Source organism: Pantherophis guttatus, chromosome 2 (genome assembly GCF_059756535.1).
Source record: "Pantherophis guttatus breed Tessera chromosome 2, ASM5975653v1, whole genome shotgun sequence".
In the NCBI taxonomy this organism is placed as follows: domain Eukaryota; kingdom Metazoa; phylum Chordata; class Lepidosauria; order Squamata; family Colubridae; genus Pantherophis; species Pantherophis guttatus.
This window is the reverse complement of record NC_142064.1, coordinates 229,585,365-229,600,300: the sequence shown is the minus strand read 5'-3', so window position 1 is coordinate 229,600,300 and position 14,936 is coordinate 229,585,365.

Here is a 14,936-nt window from a genome sequence, read left to right as displayed (position 1 = left end):
AGTGGCTCGAAAGTTCATGGCTTCCATGACGGCCATGGACCTTACTCAGTTAATTCATGACCCCACTCACACAGGGACACACACTCTGGACTTAGTTTTTGTCTCTGGTCAGTGGTTGAGTGGCCTTGATATAGGGGATATAGCCATCGAACCCTTGTCATGGACTAACCACTCGCTCCTTCGACTAGACTTTCTAACCGCTGCACCCCGCCGCAGGGAGGCGGGACCGACCAGGTGGTTCCGCCCCAGGCGCCTGATGGACCCGGATAGGTTCCAGATGGAGCTTGGGCCATTTCCTGAGATTCTGGCTCATGACTCGGCTGAGGACCTGGTGGCCGCCTGGGATAGTGCGGCTGCCGGGGCCTTGGACCGAGTCAAGCCTTTGCAGCCTCTGACCCGGCACCGAACTCACCTAGCTCCTTGGTTCACCGAGGAGCTTAGGGAGATGAAGCGCCGGAAAAGACGCCTGGAGAGTAGTTCGAGGACCAGCCGCTCCAATCTGACCGAACACTGGTGAGGTCTCATATTAAGACCTACCTAGTGGCGATAAAAGCGGTGAAAACTAGCTATTTTGCCGCTCTTATCGCGTCATCAGATAATCGCCCAGCTGCCCTGTTTAGGGTGACCCGCTCCCTCCTCCATCTGGAGGTGCGGGATGACCCTTTGCAGGGTCGAGCTGAGGATTTTGTGAAGTATCTGTATGACAAAATCGCTCAGATTCGGGAAGGGCTGGCCTCTGACTGGGTATGTCCGGACGGGATGACTGAGGCAGGTCGTGAGAGCATTATCTGGGGGGAGTTCGATCCTGTGGCTCCTGAGGACATGGACAGGATCCTGGGATGGCTGAACGCGACCACATGTTTATTGGACCCGTGTCCCTCCTGGTTGGTACTGGCCTCCCGGGAGGTGACACGAGGCTGGCTCCAGAAGATTGTTAACGCTTCTTTGAGTGAGGGGGTCCTGCTGGCCGCTTTGAAAGAAGTGGTTGTGAGGCCCCTCCTCAAGAAGCCCTCTCTGGATCCGGCTGTTTTGGCTAACTATCGTCCAGTCTCCAACCTTCGCTTTGTTGCGAAGGTTGTTGAAAGTGTGGTGGCGCAACAGCTTCCCTGGTACCTGGATGAAGCTGTCTATCTAGACCCGCTCCAGTCCGGCTTCCGGCCTGGGCACAGCACGGAAACGGCATTGGTCGCATTGGTGGATGATCTCTGAAGGGCCCGGGATAGGGGTTGCTCCTCTATCCTGGTCCTGTTAGACCTCTCAGCGGCTTTTGATACCATCGACCATGGTATCATGTTGCACCGGCTGGCGGGGTTGGGGGTGGGAGGCACCGTTCTGCGGTGATTCTCCTCCTACCTCTCTGACCGGTCGCAATCTGTGTTGACAGGGGGGCAGCAGTGGACCCCGAGGCACCTTGCTTGTGGGGTGCCACAAGGGTCGGTCCTCTCGCCCCTTCTGTTCAACATTTATGTAAAGCCGCTGGGTGAGATCATCCGTGGCTTCGGGGTGGAGTTCCATCAGTACGCTGATGACACCCAGATGTACATCTCCACCCCAGGCCACCCCAATGATGCCCTTGAAGTGATGTCCCAGTGCCTGGAGGCCGTGCGGGCCTGGATGGGGAGAAACAGGCTCCGACTCAACCCCTCCAAGACCGAGTGGCTGTGGCTTCCGGCGTCCCGATATAGCCAGCTGATGCCATCGCTGGCTATTGGGGGTGAATTACTCGCCCCCACGGAGAGGGCTCGTCCAGGAGGACGCCCGGCTGTCTTTGGAAGATCATTTGACGGCCGTGGCCAGGGGGGCTTTCTATCAGGTTCGCCTGATACGCCAGTTGCACCCCTTTCTAGATCGGGACTCCCTACGCACAGTCACTCAGGCACTCGTCACTTCCTGCCTGGACTACTGCAACGCTCTCTACATGGGGCTCCCCCTGGGGTGCACCCGGAGGCTCCAGCTGGTCCAGAACGTGGCCGCGCGGGGGATTATGGGGGTGACGAGGCGCTCCCATGTGACATCTCTCCTGCGCGAGCTGCACTGGCTCCCGGTGGTCTTCCGGGTGCGCTTCAAGGTGTTGGTGACCACCTTTAAAGCGCTCCATGGCTTAGGGCCAGGGTACTTACGAGACCGCCTTCTGCCACCAATAGCCTCCCACTGGCCAGTGCGCTCACACAGAGTGGGCCTCCTCAGGGTGCCGTCCGCCAGACAATGTCGGCTGGCGACCCCCAGGGGGAGAGCCTTCTCTGTGGTGGTGCCCACCCTCTGGAACAACCTCCGCCCAGAGTTACGGATAATAACAGACCTCCGGATTTTTCGTCGGGCCCTGAAAACCCATTTATTTCAACTAGCTGGGCTGGCTTGAGTCAAATTTTAAACTGATTTTAAATTGGAATTGTTTTAATTACGGCCAAAAGATTTAATTATTTTAATCAGTTTTTAGATTTTGTATGTTTTGTATGTATGTCTTGTTTTATTTTGGCTGTTCACCGCCCTGAGTCCTATATAGGAGAAGGGCGGTATAGAAATTTAAACAAATAAATAAATAAATAAATAATAATCAAGGAGAGAAGCAATCTAGAATTAAGGAGAAACTTCCTAACAGTTAGAACAATTCATTAGCAGAATGACTTGCCTCCAGAGGTTGTAGGTGCTCCAACACTGGAGGCTGTTAAGAAAAGATTGGACAACCGTTTGTCTGAAATGGTATACGGTTTTCTGCTTGAGCAGGAGGTTGGACTAGAAGACTTCCTAGTTCCCTTCCAACTCTGTTATTCTGCTAAGACAAACAATATTGCATTATGAAGGAATATACCACACCTTTCTGATGATGATTCTTCTATGAATCTATTGTTTCCCCAATTCACTACTCTCTGTTAGATGGCATATATAGGGGATTGGACTAGAAGATCTGCAAAACCTCTTCCAACTCCATTCTGAACTAACTGGAATAAATTCCGTCTCCTTCCTGGAGTTTTAAAAATAAAATGAGGACCCATGCTCATTCTATAACGTTGTAAGCCAGCTGCACCTGCTTGTCTTACTTCCCTTTTATTTTTTACGCCGCAATCAACTTAGCAGGTGCTCACCATCATTCAGCAATTCCTTTTTTCCTTTAGGAAATGCTGGGGATTTTTAAGATCTTGAATACAAAGCTCTGGATTTCTACCTAGGAGCTTTATGCAATGCCATGTAAAGGGAATCACTGGAGATAAGTGTTTGCGTGTTTCTAAGTATCTTAATACCTGGAGAGGTCTACTTGAGAACATACTGTTTTTCAAAAGCCTATATGGCTTTATAGACAAAAGCTGCTTTTTCAATTGTTCCTAGAAACGCACCACAAGAAGCTCTTGTAGTCAAAATGTTGCAATAAGCGAATTTCTTCATTAAATTTACAAGCCATCCAAGGCTCCATCATAAATCTGGATACAGCATGAAACAGTAAGGTGGAGTAATACAAAACTTTACAAGAACAAGTGTCTGGAAAAATAAGTTGACCAACTTTTTTACAATGAGAAGGAGGACACAAATAAATGGAAGAAAAAAAAAGAAGTGAGTCTAATGCGTGCGTGTGTGCCGTGTCGTGTTTCAGTAAGAAGTAAACAAAGCCACTTGCGCGCAGCACACTCTCTCAAAACAATTCTCCTATGCGGAGCGCATGCATCTCATAATCGCGTCTCACTGCACTGTACTGACCCTTGACATATCGTCATGTCAAATATAAATATGTCATATCACATGCAACGGATCGGATCGGCATTGATCGAATACGGAGATTTACAGATTAGTCTTCAAATATCAAAAAGGAGGACATGTAGGACACTTTTTGAGAGAGGACAGAACTTACAAAAGAAGGACTGTCCTCCCTAAAGGAGGACGATTGGTCACCTTAGGAAAAATGAACCAGGAAGTACCAAATCAATTATCTCACAAGACATTTACATGCCCCTTTAAACATGCCCTTTAAATCTACATGCCCCTTTAAATCTGGAGGGGGAACCAGATTTTAAGAGCTCATTTGAATAGGAACTAAGTGCGGAACTATATAACTCTGGGGAAGGGATATTACTCCAGAGCAGGGGTGTCAAACTGGCAGCCTGTGGGCTGAATGCATTGTGTGCAGGCCACGCCCACCCCAGCTCCACAAAGAAGGAAAATGTCACGAAACGTCACATGACGGCAACGTGACGCGGCGAGTTTGACACCCATGCTCCAGAGGGTGGGTGCCGCAATAGATGCAACTCACTTCCTGGGTCCCATCAAATGACACTATGCCACTATGTAACTATGGATCTGAAGCAGGGGTGAAATCCAGCAGGTTCTGACAGGTTCTGGAGAACTGGTAGCAGAAATTTTGAGTAGTTCAGGGAACTGTCAAATACCACCTCTGGCTGGCCCCAGAGTAGGGTAAGAATGGGGATAGTGAAGTATCCTTTCTCTGGAGTAGAGTGGGAATGGAGATTTTGCAGTATCCTTCCCCTGCCACATCCACCAAGCCACACCCACAGAACCGGTAGTAAAAAAAATTGTATTTCACCACTGATCTAAAGCATGCAAATTCTGCTGGATTGTATAAAATAGGAAAAACCTGGGGATAAATGGTCCATCAATAACCAGGGCCTGTACCGTGAAGAACTATAATTTACTCCAGTTTATAGGCTGTTTGTGGTACATGGAGTCTCATGAATATGTTAAATATCATAGACAATGAGATGAATCTCCCTCCTCCAATGCCATAAACCAGGACTGTCAAACTCAAGTCGTCATGGCGGCGTCATGTGACATACTGGCACTTCCCCCCCCCCTTTGCTAAACTAGGCGTGGGCATGGCCATCATGTGACGCATCCGGTCCACAGACCAGGAGTTTGACATAAACTAATAGCTTTGGCATCAAGCATATGAATTCCCAGAACAACATCATAAAAAATGATCATTGGGATTGACTGTCAACCATGCAGGAGGTCATGTTCCAATTCAATGGCCTTTTTCCAATATCAGATATGAATTGCAATAAATATTCTGAAAACACTATAGGGTTTCACCATCTCCTTTTCCCACTGTCCAGGTTGCTAGTTCTCCTTAAGTGTCATGTGAATTTAACTCATTATAAAGTCTTCAGCCTCTGCTGGCCATTGTCTGGTCTTCTTATACTTAGCCATTGGATGTAGGTTTGCAATTTTAAATCCCCCACAAGGGATAATACATCTGGGATATTGCAAATAATGAAGATGTGGAGGAGGTTCATAGGTAATGCTGCTTCCATACAATCCTTGTCCCCTTCAAAAACACTCATTTTTAAGAGTGTTTTTTGTTTGATTTCCCCCCCCCATCCCATTCAAAACAGAAATATAGTGGCAAGTGTTAAGAAGATATGTATGCAAATGAAAAAACTTGCTACTTCTACTAGTCAAAGCTGAAGTGTTCTTGAGCTGCTGTATTTCCATATATTACAATTTCAATGGCTCTCAGTGCATTATTTGACAATGTGCTGTTTTGTTAAGATACGCAATGACAAGCAATTTTGGTAATTTTTATTCTTTTACTTCCCCTCACTTTACTACATAATAAACATCCAGGAATAAGAAAGTTTGTGATAAATAAGCCAGGAAATGCTCATTGCTTAGTCGGGGAATAGTAACTTTATAGGGTTTTTTTTTTTTAAGAAGAATGTTTGTTGAAGGAATGTAGTTGGCTGTCTGTTAGGGCGTGTCAAATTTTTCAACTTTCCATTTCCAAACATTAGGGGTGCTCAAAAGTTGTGACATGCCTTGGGGATTGTAAAGATATTTTGGTTCCTTAAATATAATTTAGATGTGCTTGGCAAGTAACTACATAAATATCCTAACTTTTTCACATTTTGTTTGTTTCAGTCTGTATAGATAGAAATTAAAGAGTATACCCTTCAGGTCTGCAAAATTAATAATTCCTAGAGCAGCAATAATAAAAAAAAAATACAAAGTTCATTTTACTCAGTCATTCTGTATTTAATATTGACTAATATTAGCACTGATGATGTGACCTAGTTTGGATAATGAAACATCTGCAAGGAAACAATCAAGACCAGAGGACACCAAGGACTCCTCATTTAATGTCAACCCTGAGCTACAAATATTCTCCTTTATTGGTACCTTATGTGCCTATGATTGTTGCCTTCCTTTGTTTACCCTATATTTCTCTTGTCTCAATAAAACTCTTTATTATATCCAAAGATTGAGCTTAATTGGTTTTATAAGGGTATCTCGTTAAAATCTTCTCCACCCCTCTCCACTCCAAGATTGCACTGTTACTATTTGCACTTCAAGATTAACAAAAGGTTGAACCCATTCATGGATGTCATGGAGATTAATGTATATTAGCTTTCATGGCAGTGTAAAAGTCCAATACTAGGAGGCTAGAGGGTCTCCTTGTGTTGGTCAATGTGAGAACAGACTGCTGGATTAGGTGGCTCAAGGGTCTCATCCAGCAGGGTAGTGCTTATGTTCTTATGACATAAAACTTCAGTCTTGCATTTTTAGGCTTTGAAAGCATCTTTGGGCCTGCTGAAAATAACTCCTGGATAGAAAGGGTAAGAAATGTCCAGCTGGACAGATTGTGTCAAAAGGTTTAGGTTGGCGGTAGCAGCGTATCATAGCAATAGCACTTAGACTTATATATCGCTTCACAGTGCTTTTACAGCCCCCTCTAAGCGGTTTACAGAGTCAGCCTATTGCCCCCAACAATCTGGGTCCTCGTTTTACTGACCTCGGAAGGATGAAAGGCTGAGTCAACCTGGAGCCTGGTGAGATCTGAACTGCCAAATTGCAGGCAGCGGGCAGGCAGCAGAAGTAGTCTGCAGTACTGCATTCTAACCACTGCACCAATACAGCATCATATTTTTACTTTTATTGGGAAACTTTGGAAAAAGGAGTCTACTGGGATAGTTTTAAAAGTCCCCTTTTTGTTTTCTTCTTGTATAACACTTACTGGAATAAGTTTGCACCTCAGAATGACCTTACTAGGCAATTTCAGGTAGATGTTGAGTAACACAGGGATAAATCAAAGCCTTAGGGATACTAAATGTTGAAGCACCATAGGGATCATGGAGGAATCACAAGCCTCGGCTTCCTGTAATGGTGGTAATTAGTGGAACTAGTCTAAGACCATTTCACCTAATTTTGGGATTTGCTCCAGGAGGATACAGTGTTTAGTGATAGCAAAAGCCAATTATAGTCCAGGAGAATCAATAGGGGTTATGCTCTCCCTGTCTCTTTCCAGGCAACAGTGTGGCCCATATAGTTTTAGTGGCAAAACCAGGCCTAAACCTGATTTAAATGGATATAGAAAAATCTGTTTCATACAAGTCTGGATCTGATCAGCCATTGCATGCTTGAGAATCTTGAGCATGAAAGGAATACAGTATTGGTCTTCCCCATATGTCTGGGACTAGGAATTGTGGGATTTGAATCCAATATACATGAAGGCCACAGAATAGAGATTATAGGTTTAGGATTTAATCAGTAGTGGGCTGCAACTGGTTTAACAACCGGTTCTGTGAGCACACGCCTAACACACTTGCGCGCAGCATTCAAAATACAGCAACTTGAAGCTCAGCTGTTTACCTTCTAAGGCAGCCCCGGTAAGTAGAACAGTGGAGGCACAGAAATCAGCTATGCCACATGAATCAGCTGAGCCAGAAAGAAGGAAATATAGGACAGCATAGGGCTTGGGCATGGGTGCGTGGGAGGGGACAGCTGATCGTTGGAACTATCGGTTCACCCGAACCTGTCTGAACCCGCAGCAGCCCGCCACCCAATTTAATTCATTACTACATTGTTCTACATGTTTTCCAAAAAAAAGCTTTTCCAGAGGAAAGCACATATGAATTCTTGAGTTTTGCCCATCCCAATTGGTTTTTGAAACTTATTAAAATACATTCATTGAGCCAACAGATAACCTGTGGCCCATGTCCATCTTGGCCTTCTTCTAGCCTACTGGTCCTTATAGGAAAATTGAGAAGTGGCTTTTAGTGCCTATCATCTAGCAATGGGGATACATTGAGTCAGATAGGAACTGGAATATGGTGGACACTTCTTAAAGTCAAACTTCTTTCTTATTTGATTGATTGTTTTACACTGCTCATCTCACCTAAGTGACTGGGCACTGTGGGCAGTTTACAGAGTACCTCCGAAACAAGAAAGCAAGGTACAAAATGAAACAAAGTGAAATAACCTGAAACTAAGATTAAATGTAGGAATCTATTTTTTGGGCTTCTATTCAATATTCATAAGCTATAGACAGGTAAAGCAAGTGATAAGAATTTAAACGACAAATCATCAGATTGGAAAAGAGCTGGAATGTACAAATGTAGGAAGCTTGAGTATATGTAGCAAACGTAAAGAAGCAAAATGCTACACATAACATAATGCCACTTCTGAGGAAGTAAAATAGTAGGAAAAATGGACTTTGCTCGTTGTTTGGGGCAAAATTCATTATTTCCTGACATTCAAACAAAACACATATCGGTCAATTATTATTATTATTACTATTTTGCATTGAGCCCAAAACTTGTTAAATCAAAGCTGATTGAATTGAGGGTTTGCTGGCTTTAAGGGAACAGAATGCTTGGCTAAACATGTTTTTGATCCAATCAGGCCCTTCTTAAATTCTTAATTTGGCCAAGTTAGGTATCAGATCAGATTCTATCCTTTTGCTTTGCTTCTAATTTTTTTCAGTCCAGGCTAGTTTTCACCCAGAGAGGTAGCTTCTGGGAAAACATGATTACAGTAACTAAACAGGGCAGATTTGTATGGAATTTTCTCTAAGGGAATTGGCAGGCAAGGGTCCAAGCAATGAGGAAAGCATCATTATGACATGTGTAATGTCATAATTACACAAAAAAGTTTGTGTAATGTTTCCTTTCCTGGCTGAAGAGTTCCCAAAGTTTGCTGCAAGTCCAAACTTTTTGGAAGAGAAAATAACTGGACTCCAAGAGAAAGTTTTTATACTGAAATGCATCAGTCTTTATCCTTTCTAATGCACATTTTTGTAATGTTTTCTCTAATTTTGCTTTGTTTCTGTAATTTCTCTCTCCCTCTCTCTCTCTCTCTCTCTCTCTCTCTCTCTCTCTCTCTCTCTCTCTCTCTCTCTCTCTCTCTCTCTTTTGGAGCGTGCATTTTAACTTTCTAAATAAAATAAAAAAATAATTGTGAAGGAATATATCAGGAAAGAAGAAAGGTTGCTAGATAGGACACCTGAAGCTCTCCAGGAAGGACAGAGAATATCAAAGCACTAGGGGAAAAAAGTTTGCTGCTGCAGACATGTGCAAAGAACTGTTATCCAAAGAACCAAAGAAGTTCAAGAAGTACTTCATGCTAGTGGAACTCACCCTCTAGTGGATGATTGACAGCCAACTGAAGAAAACCTCACCAAAGATTATTGTAGAAGACGTTTGGTACACCTGGATTGAAGAAATGTGCTATGGAGTGGATGATTCCTCATTAAGGGTCAGTGAAGTAACAGCAGTAAGTCGCTTACATCCTCCCCGCCTGGCAGGAGCCATTCCCAGCTGGCCACATTCCTTTGTGGGCTGCCCACATACCATGCCCTACTCAGCAGAAACCATTTCTGGTTGTTCTTGTGCTGCACCACAAGGCCACTTGCACCCCCCCCCCTTCCAGTAGCAGCCACTCCCAGCCACACTATGCTGCACCTCATGAGTCACCCACAAAACCTCCACTGCCTGGCAGCAACTACCCCTCACTATCCTTTCATTGTGCTTGCAGATTACTTGCCACTCTCCTTGTCTGGCAGCATCCACACTGCACCTTACCTGCCTGCCACATGCTTATAACTGACCTGTGATTTCCTTGACAACCCACAGTCCTCATTTACAGCAATGGAGAAGGGGATTGCTAGGATTGCTGACATTAAGGGGTTCAGTCCTCTGACATTACACTTTACGACCATATTGCTTAGCAACAGAAATTCCAGTCCCAATTACCACTGTTAATTGAGGACTCCTTGAGTACAGGGCAGTGGTCTGCAACCTTAAACACTCAAAGAGCCATTTGGACCCATTTCCCACAGAAAAGAAAACACCAGGAGCCACAAAACTCTTCCCGTGCCTGACTATTTCTTGAACAGCCACAAAACTAGTATATGTAGTTGAATTAAACATTCTGTTTTCTTTTGAAACTTTTTTTCCTTGGGTTTATCCATGGTTGGCTTACCGGGGGTTGAAAAGCTCAATAAATCGTGTGCCGGTGGATGTTGCACATTGGCGGTTGTGACTCATATTTTGAGTGACAGGGAGCTGCAGCAGAGGAGTGAAAGAGCAACATGTGGCTCCAGAGCCCCAGGTTGCTGATCCCTGGTATAGGGTAATGCTGGAGAATTTACCAGCACTGTTCAAATCCACTTACAATTATCCTTTCCTCTCGATCCACATGGGGACAAATGACATGGCCAGTAGAGACCAATAGAATCTTTAGACACTATAAGGCCTTGGTGAAAGATAGTGAAGGAAATGGAAACTACAGTATTTTTTCATCAAGACTGTCAGCTGAGAAAATTTTGGACAACGATAGTGGCCTATGCTACCTTCATGAATGACTTCTGGATATATTTTACAAAAGCTGGAAAGGAAATGTTTGGCAAATATGTCTATGGAGATTCTCAGTCCTCCAGGTCATGGTTGTCCCAAAACTGCTTTTTCAAAAGGTAACTGAACCAGAAAGAGGAGGATGAACAAAAGCCCAGAACCAAATATTCAGACAGACTGGATCAAGAAACCAGGACACAAAAGAAGGAGCTGGATACTAAGATGGGGACTCAGACAATTGCAGAACATCACAACATAAATGGTATCCAAAATCTCTGATGTTTCTGTACTAGTGGCAGAATATGGGAAAGAAACAAGGGGATTCAGGAAACCAACTTTGATGTGATAGGCGTCACTGAAATTTCATAGGATGATATTCCTGATTGGCACCAGCACTAGAGGGCTACATTTCATATAAAAGAAATAGACCAAAGGGGTATATATTTATTTATTGTGTGGCATCCAAAGGGGCATTTTTGCATTATTTGAAAAGGAAAAAAATGTACTGGCAAGGAATCAGAACATTGGAATCTTGCCCAAAGTATCTGTGTAAGAATAAAAAGAGTATAATAAGTGAAAATGATACCATCATGGAAATTTAGCATACACTACTGGGCAGGTGAAAGATATTGATAACGTTTCATTCATTAATAAAGCATACGATGACTAAAATTTCAAGCAAGCATGCAATTGTGATAACCAGAGACCGAGAGCTGATGAATTCTTGTTCTATCTTGCTGATCACTTCAATTGTCAGAAAGTGGAAGAAAGAACAATCTAGATGCAATTTTCATCACGATGGAGGAACTGTTTGATGAAGTGAAGGTAACTGACACACTCAGGGAAAATGAATGTGTTATCCTAGAATTTGTGAGATTCAGAGAAGGAAGAACTGAGAAGACTCAGATTGGCATATTGGACTTCAGAAAAGTGGGTTTTGATCAGGGGTGAAATGCTACCAGTTCGCTCCGGTTTGGGAAAATCGGTAGTGATAAAAACTACTGGTTCGGGTGAACCGGTAGTAAAAAAAAACCCTACCAGTTCCTCTGAACTGGTATTTCCAATGATCAGCTGTGGCGCTGGATTTAGCTTTGCAAGAAAGCAGGAAATCCTGCTTTCTAGCAAAGCTAAATCACGCGCCACAGCTGATCCCCCCTTTGCTTCTACTTACCTTCCCAAGCCTTATTTTGGCGCAGACTGTGCATGCGTAGGTGTACAGCATGCACCAAAAGGAGGCTTGGGAAAGTAAGTAGAACAGCAGGGGGGATCAACTGTGCAGCGGGGTTTAGCTTTGCTAGAAAGCAGGAAATCCTGCTTTCTAGTGAAGCTAAATCACGCACCACAGCTGATCCCTCCCCCTCGCTTCTACTTACCTTCCCGAGCCTCCTTTTGGTGCATAATGTATATGGGTGCACATGCAGAGTGTGTTTGGTGCACATCACGCATGTGCAGCCGGCAAACCGGTAGTAAACTGGTTTGGGTTTCACCACTGATTTTGATGAACTCCAAAGGTCAGATCCAGTGGCTTAAAATGTTGAAGGAGAAAAGTACCCAGAAGGAATGGAAATGTGACACCGAAAGTGAAATTGCAAACAATCTCCACAAGAAGGGGGGAAGAGGGGATGAAAGACCTGGATAGATACATAGGCAGCTCTTTAAAATACTGAAACAGAATGGAAGGATGGGAACATAACCAAAGAAGAATATAAGATTGCATTTAAGAATAGTAGAACCTGTGACAGAAAAGCGAAAGGCTTCTGACAAAAAGAGCAGAGGACCTAGTGACTTCTAACCTGAGTGGACTAGACCTTCTCTACAGTCAATTCCATCTGTATCATCTCTTGATTCTGTTTAAAGAATATATGTGATAATCCATATCTCTCATTTATTAGCCTGCATTGGAATGCCACAGTGGAGTTCTTTGTATTGCTAGCAATGATGCTGAACTGCAAATTTTCCAATATGACATCAGAAGCTTCCTTCTCCAATAAGCATGATCCAGATTGCAACCTCTTCAGCATATCAGCTCACCTAGGAGGGATTTGCCCAAGCAAATCGTATCTATTGGACAAAATATAAAGAATGCAAGAATGCACTGGATAAACCATGGTGGCGGCATACTGAGTGCTAATTACTGCATGATCATTCTGTTTCCATCAACTGGCAAAAGGAAATATATACCCTAGCATCACACTAATTAAATGCCTAAACTATCTCTAGGTTAATTAAAAAGAATCCTGAAAATGAGCACATAAGACACTTGGGAGTTTTTTCAAATAGGCAGGAAAATTAAGCATGCTTGGCATGCTTGTGGACGCACAGGTTGCTGATACCTTCCTTCCAACCTGTTGCGGTGTAGAGTCAGCCACTGAAAGTGTTAAAAGGCTTCAAGCTAAATAAATGCAAATTAAATCCAAGTCACTGCATTCCAGGTTACGTGACTCATTCGCCAAGAATCCAGTACTCTTAAACCTGTGCTGCAGATGCAGACTGTAAACAAAGGCACATATCTCAATAGCTAGATTTACACTTCTTTTTAAGCTATAATATAGTTATATAACAGGGGTGGGTTCTACTTACCTTTACTATCAGTTCGCAATGGGACCACGCGCGCGCACTCGCTTCGCTTGTGCACATGCACACCTTCTGTGCAAGCGCAGAAGCGTTTTGATGACATCAGGATCAGTGGGCGGAACCTCCCACCGTTTTTACTACTGGTTCTATAGTTACTACCGGTGCGAACCAAGGGCAACCCACCACTGTTATATACTGTAAGACAAACCTTTTTTCCCCCTAAAAGGTGATGAAAATTTAGGTGCGTCTTATACACCGAATGTAGCTCTGCTCACACACTGGCCCCCATCCTTTGGCCTCTGCCTCGCAGCAGTTACCTCCTTGCAAGCAAACAGCAAGAAAAAACAGTTCCTTTCAGCTTCAGCACAGGCTAATTAGCACAAGTTGATTGGAGCGGCCTCCCGACTCTCAGCTGATTTGCTCTCAGCTGTGTTGCCCAGGGCTGTGCTGCTTACTGCAAAGAGGTAAATTGCTGGAGCAGATTTTTTTTCCCCTTGTGCTAATCAAGCTATGCTGAAAACGAAAATGAAAGTAAAGCAGGCTGTTTGCTGTAAGGAGACAAAATTGCTCAGAGGCAGATGCAGAAGGAGATTTCTTTTTCTTTTTCCTCACCAAAAAAGATAGGTGCAAACAATGGGAAATTTTGGGCAAAAGAGGAGAGTTCAAGATTCTAAAACACAAAAGAAAAAAAGGAGAAAGAAAAAGGCAAAAATAAAAATGGGAAGGGAGAAAAAGAAAAAGAAATGAAAGAGAAAGATGTTATACATATTTAGAATTGAAATATGAATAGTAGTAAGAAATAAATGGGAAATCATGATTGTAAAAATGAAATGAATAATAATTGGAATATATTTGTCTTTGTATTTTTGAAATCTAGACAATGATAAGTTTTTATTTTTTATTTTTTAGAAATATGAATATAAACTGTAAGAATTGAAATACCTTTAATAGTATATGACGGTGAAAGTAAAAAGGATTAAATTGTAGCTTGGATAACAGGTAGAACATTTTTAAATTTAATTAGGGAAATTGTAACAATTGAAATATTTTTAATTATATACTGTGATGAAAGTAGAAATGATTAAGTTGTGATTTGGAGGATTATATGGGCAAAACTATTTGGGTTATTGGGAGAGTTTAAGATTGAAAATGAGTAACATAAGGAGAAAGCTCTATTTAACTAGGGAATTGTAATAATTGAGATACTATTAATTGTATATTGTGTTGAAAGCAGAAATGGTTAAGTTGTGGTTTGGAGGAATATATGGGGAAAATTATTTGGTTTATTATTATTGGTAAATATAATTAATTGATTTGTAAGAAATTGGATTGCATGGAAATAATTGGAATATTCATGTTCATATCGATTAATATACAAAAAAAGATAGTTATATAACTAATTGATTTATATTAAAATGTTGAATTTGTATTAAACAATTGTAATATTACATAATTAACCAATGTGAGGATGGATATAAAAATAGATGACAATGGAAAGGCGTATAATATAGAATAGAAGGGAAAATTGAATTTGATTAAGATTAGAGATGAGGATGAAGGGTAATATTGGTTTTTTTTAAAAATAGATGAGGAATAAATATGGCAAAAAGGAAATTATAGAAATTGTAAATTTAATTGAAATGACTAAACACTGTTTACATTTGTGAACTGGCCAAATACTCTGTTCAAAGAAAATACATTGTATGTTTGTATGTGTGTTTGTCTAAAAAAACAACAACAACTTTTTATAAAAAAAAACAACAAAAAAGGCAGGTGCGTTTTATACTC